The sequence below is a fragment of the Mytilus galloprovincialis genome, chromosome 12, assembly GCF_965363235.1.
Source record: "Mytilus galloprovincialis chromosome 12, xbMytGall1.hap1.1, whole genome shotgun sequence".
Taxonomy (NCBI): domain Eukaryota; kingdom Metazoa; phylum Mollusca; class Bivalvia; order Mytilida; family Mytilidae; genus Mytilus; species Mytilus galloprovincialis.
Window position 1 is genome coordinate 78276594 of NC_134849.1, and position 16838 is coordinate 78293431.

At 33.3% G+C, this 16838-nt stretch overlaps 2 long non-coding RNA genes across 2 annotated transcripts in view; one reads left to right on the forward strand and one right to left on the reverse strand.

The window, feature by feature from the left end:
• Window positions 1-1913: 1913 nt before the first annotated feature.
• LOC143054936 (uncharacterized) lies at window positions 1914-2827 on the reverse strand. Its single transcript, XR_012971885.1, has 2 exons — window positions 2671-2827; window positions 1914-2064 (listed from the first exon to the last, which is right to left on the reverse strand). It is a non-coding gene; the product is annotated as an uncharacterized LOC143054936 (long non-coding RNA).
• A 1043-nt stretch (window positions 2828-3870) lies between these two features.
• Window positions 3871-16838, forward strand: part of LOC143053839 (uncharacterized) — a 45130-nt gene continuing 32162 nt past the window's right edge. Inside the window, exon 1 of the long non-coding RNA XR_012971474.1 lies at window positions 3871-3954. This is a non-coding gene — a long non-coding RNA (uncharacterized LOC143053839). The remainder of the gene's footprint in view (window positions 3955-16838) is intronic.

Sequence of the window (16838 nt, forward strand, 5' to 3'; positions counted from 1 at the left end):
AGACAGTGGTAGCTGGAAACCAACCACCAATGAGCAGTGATTGATCACCACTGTGGACCCCCATCCTGAGCTAGGGGTAGAAACACATGATGACGGATGGCCTCGGCTGAGGACATTGATGGTGTTTGCAGTTAGTCCACCAGTACTGTATGTAAGTAACATCTGCCCCTTCGTATGGTGTCTACATATCTCAATTGATACGTCATGCTCATGCATGTTCACACTATATGGACTTCATAAACAGGAATGTGCAGAAACTGCTCCAACAAAAATATGAGGAGGACGGATTAAAAATGACATTCCGTAAATTTTACGGACACCATCACGAATTGGTTGATCTTCTTCTTCTTCTTCCAAATCTTCATATTCTTTGTAGGACAACCATACCGTTTCGGCATGTAGAACGAAACCCACCACCACGAATGTAGAAATATAATGTATAAACTATATATTTACCATGTATCCTTGTCCAAACTAATTAAGGACATTTTTACCACGTGTTAGATTGTGGTTTGTTATTACGTCGTCTGATCTTTTAATTAAGAATTGAATGCTTCTTTTTGTAACTTTATTGGGGTGTAAAAGCGTTGACCGAAGTACATTTTCTAAAAATGTACGTACGGTCAAGAAGTTTTATTGAGTAATGCAACTGCTAAAGGAATTACATGTGATGTGCAGTTAGCCAGTCAGAATAAAGTATTATAATGAAACAAACATCTAATGTATTTATAGGGTTGTAAAAGCGTTGACCGAAGTACATTTTGTATGAAGCGCGGAAGCCCTCATTTATAGTTAGTTATTTTTAGATTAACTTTGTTTGTAATTTTCATTGTGCTGCTCATTATTATGCCATGAACATATACTTCCCAGCGGGCACAAAACGTTGTATCAACGTTGATCCAAAGTCAGTCTTCAACGTTGTTACAACGTTGAAATTTGGGTTAGTTTTGAAAGTTGTAATGACGTTGAAATTCTGACGTTGAATCAACGTTGCAGTTTCAACGTTGTATTGACGTTGATAACATGTTGAAATCGGGTCCAGTGACGTTGAAATCAGGTTGGGTTTAGGTTGAAATCAGGTTGAGTTAGGTTGAAATCAAGTCTGGTTTAGGTTGAAATCAGGTCGAGTTGGGTTGTAGTTGAGTCATTTGTAAGTTGGTTGAAGTGATGGTTTTGGGGTGTACATTAATCCTAATTGGCACCTGTTCAAATACAGTAACAAAATACCTGAATTATGAAATGAAAAAGCCACTTTCAAGTTTTATTTCAATTTAGTGTCCATCAACAGTTCCTTTCTCATTAAGGGACTCCAGAAGAGAATAGAAGACAATAACAATCAGAAACAAAGAAAGAGACAGTTACAATATCAAAATTTTATTTGAAACCAAATATATCAATATTAACAAAGCTTACTTTTCTAGCACATCAAATTTCTCAAAGCTAAGGAAAAAAGAAAAACTTACTACAGCACACTGGTTGATCAAGTTTTCCAACTTATACAAAATTATGTAAATGCAGCAAGTTTGACACAGTAACACAAAATGCCTCCTTTGTTTTATGTGAATACATAGCAGGACCATTAAAAAAAAGATGTTCTCATTTTAAGTTTTTGTAATCCGATATTTCATGTATTTACTTCTTTTTTATTGTCTTTTTTTCATTTTTATTGATACTTGTTGATCTGAAATTTGACTTTTTGAGGGTATACCATATGTTTTTTTTTTTAAATTTATCTTGAAGGCATTTGGAACAAACCATACCATCACCAAGCTGTTTACTCATTCAATCATTTTCTATACACCCGATACAATTGAGTAAACCGGAGAAAAAAAGATGCACCAAATAACGTATTTCTAAATGTCACTGCCCTTTTTTACTGGCACTAAATTAACTATAGAAATTAAAAAAAGAGGTTTTTAAAATGAAAAATTTATTTTCTTTTAATGATTTATTCTTTTTGCCTAGAAACTCCTTCTGCTCTCTGTGGGGCACTCTTCAAATGTCCTGATCACTGCTCGGATATTTTGGATTCTGGTGTCTCTCTGTGGCAAACTAGAACAGCATCTGAAAGCATGGAAAAGAAATAACATAAATTTGAATTACATAAATAAAGTTGTGTACTTTTACAAGCCGGAAATGTTATCAAATTCTACCAATTATAAAACAATTATTTCAAATCATAGAAAACAACATGTTCATTTGAAACAATTGTACCAGCTTGCATAATAACAAGACAAAGCATGAATCCTTTAAACCAGATCTGTGTTTTGCAATAACCATAATGTTCATATACAGATCAAACTATCAAAGATGAGAGATATTTAACGAAAAAATATAAAAGACCAAAACAGTGTTTAAGAGCAGACCATTTCTATATGTGTCAGACACACCATATCGAGTTGTATTGGAACGAATGGCTAGTGTTCAATGACACCCCTCCCCCTTTTTCTGATATTACTGACTCTGTGCATGGCTAGATATGTTTTATGTTAGTTTGCTAATTAGAGGATATATGCAATCATGTTTCGACATGAAACTGAATTAGATTCAGTAAGATAAGATCTTCTCATAATTTCTGTGAAGGTAAACATGCAGATAATCTGATAAATAATTTGAATGTGTTTGTTTATATTATGATTCTTCGTTAATTTAACTGTTGAATAGACTTACGCTAATATCAAGAGGTTTATACAGAAAAGTCTTCTATCTTCTTTATATTCCTTAGACGCAGTTGTTCACTATTTGTTCATCAGTCTGGTGCGATAATTTCTCGAGGATGATTTTCAAAATTTTCTAAACGGATGTTAAAAAGAGGTGCGCCTGCTTGCGTGCGCATCCAAATATAAATATTCGGAACTCCAGTTGAAAAACCGCGAAAATTTAAAAACTTCTCAATTATTATGATTACATTGTACATCGATGATATTTTAAGTTTATATTTTAAATATCAATCGGTAAAAATAATTAAATAAATATACCGAATAATTTCACCTATTTATTTAATTGAATGAAAGCAATTAAAAAAAATCGATTTGATTTTTAAAAAAAAATATAAACTAAGAATATATCATATTTATACAGATATACATATAATTTAAATAGCATGAACAGGTTTTGAGATCTCCCAAAATATAGATAATTAATAAACCAAAATTAGATTGGTTAGAATTGATTTTTTTAAAGACACTTAAAAAATAAAAACAAAACAAAATTAATTTGAAAAAGCCGATTTGTTATTGGTGATGTCTCCAGAGTCCTGACCACTTGTTCGTGTCCAAAACTCCTTTCCATGCTTAAACAATGCAATTCGTTCTACCCCCTTTTTTATGGGAAAATGATTGATTATATAGGGATCATGGAAGCATGACAGGAGGAAACCACCTCACGCTTATGGCAGTCAGTGGACCCCCTTATAAGTATTATAAATTCTAAATTAGACACTTATTATCCAATCGTTTATAATACTGCAGCACTGCTCCTTGTTCGATCTGCTCATCCAATATATCTGTACCCTTCAATTTTGACAATAAGATTTTTCTGTCGCGATTGACTGACGTTAACCCAACGTTGAATTAACGTTGTTGTTTAAACGTTGATTTTAACGACGTAAATTCAACGTTGAAACAACGTTGTGAAGTCAACGTTGAATACCATGACGTTAGATCAACGTTGAATTTAGGTCGATCAACGTCACGACCATATTTCAACCAAATTTCAACGTTGTCACAACGTTGAGTGCCCACTGGGTTAACACTCACGATTTTACTTTGCATTAATTAATAATAAGTTCATCTTTTGTTATTGGTTCAATAAACATATATTGCATTGCATTGAAGGGTATTGTATTACATACTAGATACCCGTATGTAGAAATGACTTGTCAACAATCGGCAATGTTTATAAAGGAAACGAAAATGGAAATTCTTTTTAACCAAGAGGACTATTTTTTTAAAGGTAATTTTAGTTAGTTCTGTTGAATATATATATTACAAATATTTATATGTAAAATGAGAGTTGCTTTTAGTTTGTTTGATGTGTTTGAACTTTTGATTTTGCCATTTGATAAGGGACTTTCCGATTTAAATTTTCCATGGAGTTCGGCATTTTTGTTATTTTACGTTTTATTATTCAGACAGTTATATATATAAGTATCGTAAAAACTATATTTGTGTATTACATTAAATGACCTTTATGAGAAGAAATTAATATTGTAGATTTTCGTAAACATGGGCGTATCAAGGATGCATCTGATGTTAAAAAATGTGTTTTTAGTTCTTTTTTAATTTTTTAATTTTTGACAGTCTGTTTTTTTCAATCTACTACTCCGTATCTTCCACCCTTTATCAAAGTTCTGGATCTACCACTGGTGAAAGATATCTTATGTTACACGTATATATTTCCCCTTTGAGGACCTCATTCTGAAATGTAAGAAGACAACTATTCAGGTAACTATTTTACCAAGATATTTAATTCAGTTCATAGTAAACCAAATAGAAAAGCTGGACTTCATTATACAAACTTGTTATGCCTTGTAAGATGCACATATCTATAAGTTTAAAATAAACTTATAAACAAGTCTTACAGGTTTTTCAATCGTCTTTGTGTATCGCCCCGTAAATGACTAGTTATAGCTATCAGTGCTCTTTTAATAGGTAGCTTACAAAGGTAAATCTATTTAAGGTCCATCTAACAAAGAATTAAACATAACTTCCTTATTCATTGTACATACAAATGTACCATTGATTATACCATTTGAATGCGTGCTCTTATGCTGTCGTTGCCAACTTTCAATGATTAAAGTTGGTCGGGGTCTAAATTATTTTTTAAAAAGAAAATGTTTTCATTGATTACAATTTTTATATCAGGATTGTTTTACCAGGCAAATAAATAAGAAAATTCATGTTATGTAGGAATTTACATCTTCTCGTTTGAATTGATTTACATTTGTCATTTCGGGGTCTTTTATAGCTTACTATAAGGTAAGGGTTTTGCTCATTGTTGATTGCATATAGAAATTAGTAATTGGTCTTATACAGCCGCATCTTCTACTTAATTATGAAAATGAAAACGGTGATTATGTATTGTTTTGATTTTACTTTCGGAAACATATTTTATGAGCTATCCTTTCATCTGATATTTTTTCACAAACTCAAGCTTTAAAAAAATGGTCGGCGATCAATACTTTTTTGATAATGTTTTATAATGTTTGAAATAATATATTGACAAAGTATGGAAAACTCTTACACAGACCAATACTTTCCTCACAGATTGCCGGCAGGTCGAAATGCGATTTTGAATAATACAATTATTTTTATTTGACTAGATGTGTATTTTTAAGTAACTGCTATATATGCATGTTCACATGGATCATTGTTTTTTTTCTCTCAAGCAAACAACTATGGACTTGCACTTTTTATACTATACATTATTTTTGGTTCAGCGCTTCCATTTTCAACATATAACTGAGTATCGGTTTACACTAAATCTTCTTTGACATTTTTTTCAAAACCGTTTCTAAACTGATTATTTTTATGTTTTATGATATCCGCGTATTTATACGATCGGTTATCAGTCAAAAACGAAAGTCAAATCTCTATGGCAACAATACATCGGAATGCCCTCACATTCATCTCGATGTAAAAATACTGAAATGTTTATGACTTTTTATAAAGGAGTCGATGCGACAAAAAAATATTGATTGCACGTTTTACTGAGTGTTCACGACTAAGGAGTACTTTTTCTCATAAGATTTTTGAGAGAATTTTCATTCATGTGTATAGCTTCGAATCTTTTAATATCAACGCTAGGAATTACAGATACTATCTGGCTGAGGAAGATAATTACTGAGATCTCACTTTTGATCGCATTTTCTTTTTCAATGTATCTTGCTTTTACTAAGTGGGAGTGTGGTCATAAGTAAGTTATCTCTTTGTTATAGCTCCGAGGCCTTGTCTTTATGAAGTATCCGAGTTAAATATTTCCACATCTTATATCCTTGAAACAATGCAGATCTATGTTTTAATAAAATTGAGAAAGGAAATGGGGAATGTGTCCAAGCGACAACAACTCGACCATAGAGCAGACAACAACCGAAGGCCACCAATGGGTCTTCAATGTAGCGAGAAACTCCCACACAACGTAGGCGTCCTTCAGCTGGCACTTTAAAAAATATGTATACTAGTACAGTGATAATGGACGTCATACTAAACTCCGAATTATACAAAAGAAACTATAAAATTAAAAATCATACAAGACTAACAAAGGCCAGAGGCTCCTGACTTGGGACAGGCGTAAAATTGCGGCGGGGTTAAACATGTTTATGAGATCTCAATCCTTACTGTATGCTAAACGGGAACTTTATTTTAACTCAAACAAATGTACATATTATATCATTTTAAAGGAAATTAAATGTATTCTCCATTCATATCAGTTAACAGGTGTTAAAAATTTGAGATACAGTAGAATTTCGTTTGATAAAAAGCCTCTGAATAATTCTTTGTGTTATTTTGTCCATCGGGACATTTTATTGGACACTGAAAAAATGAATATGTTTTTAAAATAAGACCGCAGTTACATAATGATAACTTCAGATAGCTTCTTCGGGACATGTTTAATTTGTCTGATATTACATGTATTATTAAAATCCATTTTCGTCCATTATATCTTATGAAAGTGAAGACACAAATTTTTTTTACGGGTTAAGCAGCTAATTGGGACATTTTGTTCTCTTTTTTTATTTAAACTCTCCTGACGATCTTTCTTCTCTTACAGTTAAAAACGCCTATTGCTTCATTTAACGTTAAATGTATACAATACAGAACTTTGTAAAATTTAAACCATTCTACTTTCTAATGAATCCGCACTGGGATTTCAAAGACGCACATAAAACAAAATTGTAACAGTGGGACACCCTTGAAATTACGTTATAGGCATCGAAATGAGCAAAGGTTTTAATTAAAAGATAGATAAAGCACAAAATCATCTATGTTAATGGTTTCTATGGTTTATTTCCTTTCGAATGATATACATAACATGGATATTTATTGTATAGGATAAGAGCTTGAATTTGAATAACCCGCGCCTTCTAACCCATATTTCCAAAGTGGCACCAATATCGTCACTATTATTTGTCTGTTGTTTTTTTCTTTTTAAGCCATGGCCTTGTCAGTTTGTTTTTGGCTTATGAGTTTGAATGTCCCTCTGGTATCTTTCGCCTCTCTTTTATTGATTTATTTCCTCTGGATGACAACACCTACACTAAAACAACAATTAAAACTTTAGGCACAAATCATTCGTCTTTTTCTGAGGTATAGTTAAACATTGTTCATTAAAAAAAAATAGTTAAAAAGTAAACAACATTGACATGACATAAAATGCTTAGTTAAGAGAAAATCAGCATCTATCTAGAGTACTATTTTTTTAGCAGGCGCCTTCCGGAGTGTCATTGAACTTATTTTTTTGCCCTCCTCTTTATTTCAAAATCCCTTATTTTTGGTTTTCTTTTAATTGTAATTATTTTTTTGTGTATTTCTGTGTTATACTTCCACAAATTTACTACAAACAACGTTTGTTTACGATTTATTTTACTATCAATTGCTATTTTATTGTCGACAGCGGTCACTAATAATTTATTTGTATAAGTATTGCCGATTGACGACCAAATGTCGGATTTTTTCTTCATTTTTTCTATGTCATCTTCATACTGCAAAGCAATAATGTTTTGGAATGCAACATTTTTTGTTTTCTTTCAAGAAAACTGTTCACATGATCACATTTAGAACTACTACATTGGGCAATTTAGAGTCATTTTATATCTTAAAAGGGGTGGATGTTTTATTTTCTGAGGATATCAAAAGCCATTTCTTAGGCCCGATTGGCTCAAAATATATCTGAAGGGTGCCCATATTTGTTTCTGATGGGTCTTTTGTTGGCTTAATATGTAAAATTGAGGAAATGCTGGCACAATTTGGCATCTGAGGGTTTCAAACAAAGCACGTGAGAGATTGAAATTTGCCTGAATTTTTCTTTGGGGTCTTTTACAAGGTATAATCCCCTCGGCTGTTCATATATTAAATGGAATGTCCCATTACGAAATTGTTTCTAGATGCAGCATTCAATCATACAAGACTCAGGGCAGGTCCAGGATTTTTCAGACGAGGGGGTGGCGTTATTTAAAAAAAAAGGTATCTACTACCGACGAGCGGAAACAGACCTTTTCGATAAATTTAGGAATCTGTGACACTTGAACTATTGACGTAATACAACAATCACTTTTCCTTTGTGGCGTCAGACATTTTCTATTGTGACATCAATTTTTTTTTCGAGAATCAAAGGCTCTGTGATGTCCAGTAATGACAGACAAAAAGCGATAAGGAAGGCCCATCATGGGGGTGTCCAAGTAATCACATAATCACATTTTTTTTGCCGCAATATGAATCGCATAATCAAAAACTCCATGACTACATGAGGAGGCCCATTTTATAAGGTGTATCTAGAGCGGAATGTTTTTTTAACGTTTTTATAATCATATAAGTCGTGAGAACAATGAGAAACTGTTTTGATGATCAAAGTGGAGCGTACGCCCTCTACGTACCCCTGGATCAACCAGTACGACTGCAACCTGTCTTACTTCTTCTTCTTCTTCGGAAGTCCACCCTATTTGCAGGGTCACCGCATTAAAATATCCTGTTAAAATGCGTAGTTATTTATAAAATAAATAATAAATAAAATTGTTAGGCTTTAATATGTACTTAGTTTTAGTAAAACAAAATAATAAGGATAAAAGGTAAAAACTTGTATTTACACTGTACATAGCATACTGTCACAAGATTAAAACACTATTTAGATTTAAAATTTAAAAAATGGATAAAACCTAAAGTTAATAAGAATATAGGAGTCCACTTATTAAAGGATAAAAATATGTTTATGGTTCATCTATGGCAGTGATGATAAAAAGTTTATCAAACGAGGTTCCTCATTATATGTTTATATAAAATCTAAAAAACAATTAATTCATGTTGTAGATTTATTTTAACATGTATTATAATTTTGTTATACTTATAACGTTGAGGCTCATATTAGATTTAAAATTTAACATTATCGTCTAGCAACAGATTTAATTCTCTGTTAATTGAATTTTTATATGGTTGGAATGGAACAATCATATATGTCATTAATTATCATGACGATAAGTCAATATTTATACCCATTCTCATGACCGATACTAGCTAAATTTTAGATGATGTGATGTTCATCAGTAGGGAGTCGAGTACTATTGTTCATTATCCTTCACTGAATTCCAGGACTCTTACAGTTAATATGCAGAGTGTAATTGTAATGTATATTTCACAATAATTCAGATCTCTTGGTGTGTAATGCAAATACCCAGTCTTTGCAGATTCTTTCTATATCTCCTAATTGAGCTTTTGGTATCCGAAGGTTAGTGGAACTGTCAATTAACAATTGGAGTAGATCGTCATCAGTTTTAATGATGTAATTGTAGTTGATTTGATTTTCTATCAACAAATTTTTGAGTCTAATATGGTGAATTTTCCTGACTGAGTTAAGGCTTTTGCAGTTCATAAGAAAATGTTTATAGTCTTCTGTTTCTTCTGTACAAAGTTTGCACTGTGGAGATTTTGTTGAATCAAAGCGGTTGTTTATACTTTGAGTTTTATACGTTCCAGTGAGTATTCTGGATTTAATTATGCCTTTAGCAACATCTCTCTTGTTGTCTCTGACACTGCTCCAACACTTATTAGGATTTCGGAAATTCCATTTGCTTATTTCCATATGGTTTAATGATGATTTTGTTTTAGCTATCTCAGACCATTTTGTTTTCCATGTTGAGTCTATCATATCGTGGGTCAATCTTTTCCAGTTTTTGTTTGGATTTAAGACTATCTCATGCGCAGAGGGCAATCCATATGCCTTGAGAATATGATCCACTTTTATATACCAGCTGTTGGAGTTATCATCTTTTGTTGCTAATTGTCTGATTCCTATTTTGTATTCAATGGAATTTGTATCTTTTGAAATTCTAAGGAATAGAGAAATCATTGCCTTGTGGATGAGTTGTTCAATGGCTTCTGCTCCAAGCAAAATATATATTGCAGCATCTGCAGTTCTTTGTGGCAGAGATAGCAGATGTTTAAATGTATTTTTCTGGAAATTCTCTTATTTCAAAATATCAGCCTTATTAAAATTCAATATTTCAAAACCATATAGCATTCTTGGTATGACAAATGTTCTCCACAGTTTATATGAAATCAACGGATTTACTCCATTTATTCCATGCAAGCCTGCTCCCATGAGAGAATACATGGTAGCTCTAGCGGTGGATATTCTGTTGACTACATTTGGGGAATTTCGGTCTTGTCTTTCAATACCCAGATGTTTTATGGTTTGTTTTTCGCTGATTTTCTCGTTGAAAAGTTCAAGGTTAAATTCTTTGCTCTTTTTGTTGATCAGTAAAATTTCCGTCTTTTTACTATTGATTTTTACTCTATCATTCTTTGTACAGCTTTCAATTATACGAAGTTGAGTTGAAGCATCCTGTTCAGAAGTTGCACATAGCATAATATCGTCTGCACATGTTGGACAACCTAAGTAATTGGTTCCGATCTTAAATCCAATATTTGTAGCTTCAAGTGTATCTAGGATATTCTTGTTGTATGATTTATAAAAGTTGGCAGATAAAATACCTCCCTGCTTTACTCCTTGCTCGTTTGTAAAAGCCTGCGAGATACATCCTTGAGATTTTACTTGGGTTGATGTATTATTATACAACTCTCTGATTAGTAACCAGGTAGGGCCTGTAATTCCTTGGTGATAAAGTTTCCAGAAAAGATGTATGTGATCTACCACATCAAACGCTTTTTCTGCATCCAGAGTAATTAAAATTAATTTTTCATTATTATCCTTTGCTTCATTTATTGCCTCGGTGATCAAAAGAGCAATGTTAATTGAGGAAGCGCCTTTTGTGAAACCTTTCTGTAGTCTATTTTGTTGCTTATTTAAGGTACCTTCGATTCTAACTCTTAAGCAGAGTTCTAAAACTTTGCATATGATAGAGATTACAGTTATTCCTCTATAATTCGATGGAATTGTTGGATCCTTGCCTTTTTTGTGGACTGGAGTTAAGAGTCCCTTTTTTATGGCAGCAGGTACATGTTTTGTATAGAAAATGTTATTGATCAGGGTTGTCAGGTAGTCAATTAGAGCTATACCTCCGTATATAAGATGTTCTGAAGTAAGACCGTCTACATCTCCAGACTTCCGCTTTTTTAATTGTGAAATAAGTTTTGAAATTTCAGAAGAGGTAACCGGTTGAACAGTTATGTCATCATTTTCGCATAAATTTACAATTGTTTCTGCGTCTAATTTGACCAGGTTGTCATGTTCTTTATCAAAGAACGGATTGTCTTTTGTTTTAGCTAAATTTGCAAAATGTTCTTTAAAGAGTTCATTTATATCATCCGGCGTAGAAGCTTCTTTATCTGGAGTTTGCAGCGTATGAGTGAATTGGGAGGAAGATGATCTTTGGGTTTTTATTAACCTGAAGAATAGTTCATTGTCTCTATCGGATGCATTCATAATTTCTTCATGTAGCTGATTTCTTTTGTCAGCACTTTGTTGTCTTTGTATTGATCTTACTAACCGTTTAGAATCAAGCCTGTGTATACTATAGATGTTATCTTTTGAAGGGGGAGATCCTGCTTTTTTCCAGAGGAAGAATGCCTTTTTGGATTTACTAACGGCATTGGCAAGTTTTGGTGACCAACTTATCTTTTTCCTTCTATTAAATTTTGATTTTCTACGAGGGTAGCATGCATCCAAAGCGTTATTTAATCCGGTAAGTAATTGATTTGTAGCTTGGTCAATTCCATATGGTGTTCTAATGTTAAGGTATTTTCTATCTTTTAATACTTCCTGAACTTTAAGAGCATAGTTATCCTTATTAACTTTTTCCCAATCAATTTTTGTATGGACAACTTCTTTTTGCTGTTTCTGACTGGTACTTAGTTCTATACAGAGATCGGCAGACACAGGATAATGGTCAGAGGTGTTGTGACCTTCACGTAGGATTTTAACCTGAGTTAGTTCTTTTAAATGTATATTGTTCTCAATAACTTTTATCAATATGTAGTCAATCTGTGATCTAGATGTTCCTTGAAAATATGTGTGATCAGTAGGGTATTTTGCTGGGAGTTCTAATCCATTCTCTTTACAAAATTGTTTAAATAGTTTATCTTGGGGGTCTTTGTAATGTCTAATAAATGAGGCGTTAAAGTCCCCTGCTATCATGATTGAGTGCGTATCTTGGTATTTGAGGATGATTTCTTTAAGAGTGTCTAAGGCTGTTCTGTAAGCATCATGTCCACTATCGGTACCTCTAGAAGGAAGATATACATTAATAAGGCAAGTAGGATTTCCAGTTGTAGATATTTCAATAGCTTGAACTCTGTTGTTTCCGTCAGGAAGTTGAGAAAACATTGAAGACATGGATTTTCTGTATAAGATTGCGATACCGCCATATCCCCTTGGACGACCTATTGGTGATATTGGTTCATCATCGTCAACATGTCTTGAGAAGGTGAGAAAGTCTGTATGATGTTGTTTCAGTTGTTCTTTTTCGTAATTAAAAAGCCAATGTTCTTGCAGCAGTATGATGTCATGTATATCTAAGAGTTCATTAAAGTAATTTTTGTTAGAATTGAAGCCTTTAATGTTGAATGTGACGCTACGTAGTGGACTTGTTTTTTCCAAAATTACATCATTCGATTCACAGGGGGCGCTATATCCGGATCTAGGAGAATGAATTGTCCTTTGTCTAAAAAAGAGGTTACATTTTTTAGCGCACTGGGAACAGAATGATTTTGATGTGGTTGAACAGCTTTGGGATAGTTGTCTGAAATCTTCATATGTTTAACAGCAAAACAGTTTTTACTATTAGTAGTAGCAGATGAGTCGATTAATGGGATGAACTTTTGATGAGAATCGTGCGGCAAGTTTGAAACTGTAGGGTGACGATCCTGTATAGAACTATTTGGTGTTTTCTCCATAGCATTTTCTATGCGGACAGCAAAACTGTTTTTACTATCTTTGTCCAATGTGTTATATTTATCTTCAGGAACATTAAATTTCAAGTCTTCACTGACAGCAAAACTGTTTTTACTATCATTGCTGAGTGTGTTCCTTTCATCTTCAGTGACTTTAAATTCCATATTTGATTCACCATTGCCTTTTCCTTGATTCCTGTACAAAATTTGTTGAGACATTGTTTGGTCGACAGCAATACAGTTATTACTATCAGAGGTCTGTAAGTTAGTAACAACTTTACTTGGTGGAGGATTGAACATTTGAGCCTGCTGAACTTGCTGATCAATATGAGTTCGCTGTGTTAATTTCATGTTTGATTCTTCATTGCCTTTTTCTTGATTCATGTGTGATTGGTTAAACAAAATTTGTTGAGACAAAGTTTTGTCGACAGCAATACAGTTATTACTATCAGAGTTTTGTAAATTAATAACAAGTTCTCTAGATACTGGATTGAATATTCTAGCCTGTTGCGCTTGCTGATTAGTATTAAGTCTCTGAACCAATTTCATGTTTGGTTCCCCATTGCCTTTTCCTTGATTCCTGTATGATTGGTTGAATAAAATGTGTGGAGACGATGATTGGTCGACAGCAATACAGTTATTACTATCAGTGGTTGGTAACTGATTTACAAATTCACTTGGTAAAGGATTGAACATTTGAGTCTGTTGAACTTGTTGATAAATATTAGGTCTCTGAACTTGTCTTGAGGTTTCTGGTATTCTAACTGATTGTCCATACATATACGGTGGAGGAGCAGGTACACCATGTTGGAAAAATGGGTGAGGTTGCGCTTGTTGCATCCATGGATTTGGTGTCGCTGTCTGAGTAGCATGAAAGATAGGTTGTGGTGGTACCATTTGTACATGACCTTGTGTGTGGAAATTATTTTGACTTTGATTCCTGAGCGTTATCATTTGGTTTTCCAAGTTTATTAATCTGAGATTGGTCATTTCTCGTTCTAGTTCTTTAACCCTGTTATCAAGTTGTGTACAATGGCAGTTTTGCATAGAAGAATTTGTTGTCAACACATTAGGGTTTGAGCTGAGATAGTCTACTCTATTCTGACTACTATCATTATGTCCCAACTGAGCAAGTTTCAAGTTCCTTATTGTGTTATTGTTATCTAGAACTGCATTTTCTAGAGCTGCAATGTGAGCTTCAGCTACAGCAAGCTTCGACTTAAGATCTTCTTGCTTTATGTTCTTTTGTTTCTTTGGAGCCACTTGTTTAGTTTGCTTGTTGGTGGTGTCTACTTGATCTAAGCAGGTCTGAGGGTTTGGGGTTATGTTGTCAGGAGCTCTTACATTTACAGGTTGTTTGATACTTTGCATATTTAAATGCAAGTGGTCTTGATGGCTGGATCTTGAGATGTTATCAGATGAACCAGTTCCAAGTGATAGTTCAACAGGTTCATGGTTATTATGGACAGTTTTTACTATGGTTTCAGGTGAGTTCAAAGAGTAAGTACTCTGTTCAGTAATTTGAGTACCTGGTTCCAGTTCACCAATTGATAGGTCTTTTAATGAGACGTTACACTGCAAACATTGAAAACTTTCTAATTCGTCGAAGCTCATTGATTTGCAAAAATCTGATGTGATGTTTTGGCATTGAAAATGAATTTTTTCGTCGCATACAGCACAGATAATGAAATCATAATCGACTATGTTCCCGGAACATGCAGGACAAGATGGATAGATCTGAGAGGGAGTAATTGGAGTAGCAGTAGCGGCATCTGTATCATGGTTTGAGATTGTGTCCAGTGCCCCATTGTCGCCTCTATTTTGCACTTGTATTGTTGGAGAATCATGTGATGAGATCTTAATTGATTGTATAGAATTGTGTACTTGTTTATCTGCTAAGAATGAGCTACAAGATTCTTGTATCCTTGAATTCATTTTGTTCAGGAGACTTGTAGAAGGGAGAGTCTGTAATATTTTGTGTAGATCATTCCTAATAAAATCACCTATGTCTCTACCATTGGCTTCTACTGAAAAAGCAGTTTTGTACATGTTGATTCTATAAACCTGTCTCCTTCCAATTCCTGTAGTAGTGATTGGTTTTATACTGAGAGATTCTTCTACAACAAGATTGTTTTTGTCTCTTTTTAAATGAGAAATGGCGGTAAGTTTTGTAGAATTTTCGTAAAATAATAGAGTGTGTTTGTGAAACATCAAAAAAGCAGCAGGAGTGAACTTCATAACTAGTGTCCCTCTTTTAAATTCAGCTTGAACATCCATTTGTTCAGTTGCATCAACCATTTTTTGGGCAGCTTTAGTTGTATTGAGTGTGTACTTGGTATAAGTTGTCTTCCCTTGTGTTCTATTTGGTGTGATATTACTAGAGGTTTGTACTAGTTCCTTGTTCTTCAGTCTTGCCTTGTGTTTTGCAACAGCCAGACTGGGTGTGTATCTGTATGGTGTTATTTTGTCTCTATGTGACCTTCTTGGTGAGGCCATTGTGTTTATTCTAGGGACAGCAAAACAATATTTACTATCGATAGGATATAAAATGTTATTATTATTTTTAATTTTATTTTTTATACCTTGATGTTGATCAAAATTTTGGACAGCAACACAGTATTTACTATCCTGTACCCTTTAAAGGATCAGTTGAAAAAAGTTTTTCTTTTGGAGACTATAGCTATAAACTTATAAAATCTGTTGAAATCAAGCCTATAAAATGTAGATATTCCCTTGTGTTGTCCACTAGACAGCAAAACTGTTTTTACTATCAATTTTTCTGGTTCAATGCCCAAGACATTAATTTGTTGTCATTTGAAATTGCATGTGATATTACTGCTTAAATCCTTTTGTGGTTTGTTTAAAATTAAACCTATATATAAGACACAACGGTTCACAGTGATGTTCTTTTAGACAGCAAAACTGTTTTTACTATCATAAATACTGGAGCAGTGTGAAATATTTTGTTGCTATATTAAGAACTTTGCATGTGATATGAATCCTTAATTTGTTGGCTTATGCTAAATAAAACCTTTTAGTTGTAAATTTCCCTAGTGTTGTTCTTTGACAGCAAAACAGTTTTTACTATCAATAATACTGGAGCAGTGTCAGTGTTACAGATTTCAGGGCCGTAGCGTAATGGAGGCAAATGAGGCAAATGCCTCACTTTTGAAACGACGACCAAACTTTAGAAGTGTCATTTTTTTTAATTATGTATTTTACATTATCAATATGCGAGTTTCGAGTTTCAAATTATCTACCGGCACACTACATACAGTGTGTCCAATCTGCAGCAGCGATTGCAGCTTTTATCATAGCGGTGAAGGTAAAAATAATAAGTGTTCCGAATAAAAAAAAATTGAAACAAATCTTAATGTCGTTACAAAACTAGTTGAAGACGGGTTCTTTAAAGAGAAAAACAGATGAAAAAGGTAACTCATGAGTATAAACACCCCTCATAAGTAGGCTGGCTTATTACTTTCCTTGGTTTATTTATGAATCGATAACACTTTAGTTACCAATGTTTACACTATCAACTCACTGAACAACAAATGCCAATCGATAAAATAATTCATTGACCAAAAATACAATAATTATTTATAATTAATTTGAACAAAATCATGAAGCGCCTTTTCTATGGAAGTCTTTAATGTATAAGGCAATCCATGATTTGTATTTATCTTTAATAAAAGTATGAAATATATTTTTGGTATTGTTTGAAATTCATTTTTTTGTGTTTCTTTTTCTGATTATGATCAGCATTGTCTGGTTGTATGC